Here is a 2,336-nt window from a genome sequence, read left to right as displayed (position 1 = left end):
AGACGTTATTAGTCTCGAGAGAGATAATAATATAACTTAAGGATTTCTACGGATCAATTCAAATGAATAAATCGTCTGATCTAGAGTCAAATAACAAGTGAAGTCTAGGTGGATTTGTCCTTAGGTATTGTCTCAATCAATCGAATTTTCCCAAAAGTATTTTCCCAAGTTTTTCTTTCTGTCCATTCTTAGTTAGTAATTAGTTTAGACAACCAAACCTCTTAAATTTTAGGCTAGATAATAAAAAGGAAGTAAATACTAGTACTCGTAGTTCCTATGGGTTCGAAAATCCGGTCTTGCTGAACTATACTACTGTTCGATAGGTACACTTGCCTTAATCGTGATAATAAGTTAGTCTCAAGAACGTTTCATTTATAAATCTTGAAAACCTATTACGAATATCACGCATCAAATTTTTGGCGCCGTTGCTAGGGAACTAGGATATTAGGAAAACTCGATTTTTATTACGTTAGCTACTTTACTTTTATTACATTTTAAGTTTTTATTTTATTTCCTTCTGACAGGTTTTCTAGTTTATGACCAGAAGAAACCCGTCAAGACCACTACTTTTTGGCGGTGAGATCGATCCAATGGTTAGTAAAAACTGGAGAGAAATAAAGCGAAGCCTAAGATACACAAAGGACGAGCAAGAGGACGATTCTTCAACCACAACCAAGGAGATGGCTGAAAACCAAGAAAATCTGTTACCTCCTGCGATTGCTGTTAATCAGAATCCTGCTCTGCGCACTATGTATGATTATGCTAAACCTTCTTTAACAGGAACTGAATCGAGCATAGTTAGACCAGCTATAGCCGCAAATACTTTTTAACTGAAACCTAACACAATTCAAATGATACAACAGTTTGTTCAGTTTGATGGTTTGCAGGACGAGGATCCCAATGCTCACTTGGAAAACTTTTTGGAACTATGTGATACATTTAAAATTAATGGCATTTCTGATGATGCCATTCGTCTTCGGTTATTCCCTTTTTCATTGAAAAACAAAGCTAAATAATGGTTGAACTCGTTGCCATGGGGGTCAATCACTACTTGGGAACAAATGACTGAAAAGTTTTTATTAAAATATTTTCCGCTGGCTAAAACGGCTAAATTACATAATGATATTTCTTCCTTTGTGTAGATGGATTTAGAAACACTCTACGATACATGGGAGAGAGACAAGGACCTCTTGAGAAGATGCCCTCACCATGGGTTATAGGTTTGGCTACAGATTCAAACCTTTTATAATGGTCTGAATCCTTCGACTCGACAAATGGTTGACACAGCTACTGGTGGAACCATTAATAATAAGACACCTGAAGATGCCTATGAATTTATAGAGGAGATGTCACTGAATAACTATCAGTTGCAAGTCATGAGGACAAAGCCAATGAAAACAGCCGGCGTTTATAACATCGATACGATCACCATACTCTCTAATGAGGTAGAACTCTTGAATAAGAAAATTGATGATTTCTTTAGTTCTTCACAGGTTCACCCAGTAATGCAATGCGAAGCAAGTGGAGGCAGATCAAGTAGTTCAGAATACCCATTTATGGCCACAACATGGAGAATGAATAGTTAAATTACATGGGTAACAATCCTCGATCTCAAAACAATCCCTATAGAAATACTTACAATGCAGGTTGGAGGAACCACCCTAATTTTTCATGGGGAGGCCAAGGGAATCAGAGACCACCACCTCCGGGCTTCTAACAACCACCCTACCAACAAGAGAAAAAACTGAACCTTAAGGAGATGCTAACAAAATTCATTTCAGTGTCAGAAACTCGTTTTTAGAATACCGAGACCACACTCAAAAATCAAAAAGTATCAATCTAGGGGCTCGAAACTCAGATTGGATAGCTCGCCAAGTTGATTTCCAAATGACCACAAGATAGCCTACCAAGCAACAGTGAATCTAACCCAAGGGAGCAACTCAACGCGATTGCCATTCAAGATGAGGAAGGGCTAGTTGCAGAACCAAGGCCAGAAACAGTGGTAAGAATAGGTAAGGATGAGGTAGGCCACAATGAGCCAAAGCTGGTGATTACAGAATATAAACCTCGCGTGCCATACCCTAATGTAACAAAGAAGGACCGCTCAGACGAACAATTTGGTAAATTCCTTAAACTTCTAAAGAAACTACATATTAACTTACCATTTATTGAAGCCCTTTCGTCGATACCAAACGCAGTCAAGTTTTTAAAGGAGCTTTTACCAAATAAATGGAAGTTAGATGAAGCATCACATGTGGAGCTGAACGCGGTCTGCTTAGCCATTCTACAGAATAAGCTGCCTAACAAACTAAAAGATCCAGGGAGTTTTACAATTC

At 38.2% G+C, this 2,336-nt stretch overlaps 1 non-coding gene across 1 annotated transcript; it reads right to left on the bottom strand.

Moving 5' to 3' along the window:
- Positions 1 to 1,110: 1,110 nt before the first annotated feature.
- Positions 1,111 to 1,216, bottom strand: LOC121230102 (small nucleolar RNA R71). Its single transcript, XR_005928054.1, has one exon. It is a non-coding gene; the product is annotated as a small nucleolar RNA R71 (small nucleolar RNA).
- Positions 1,217 to 2,336: the final 1,120 nt, after the last annotated feature.

Source organism: Gossypium hirsutum, chromosome A05 (genome assembly GCF_007990345.1).
Source record: "Gossypium hirsutum isolate 1008001.06 chromosome A05, Gossypium_hirsutum_v2.1, whole genome shotgun sequence".
Classification (NCBI taxonomy): domain Eukaryota; kingdom Viridiplantae; phylum Streptophyta; class Magnoliopsida; order Malvales; family Malvaceae; genus Gossypium; species Gossypium hirsutum.
The sequence above is the reverse complement of the archived record's forward strand: the minus strand, read 5'-3'. Positions and strand labels throughout refer to the sequence as shown.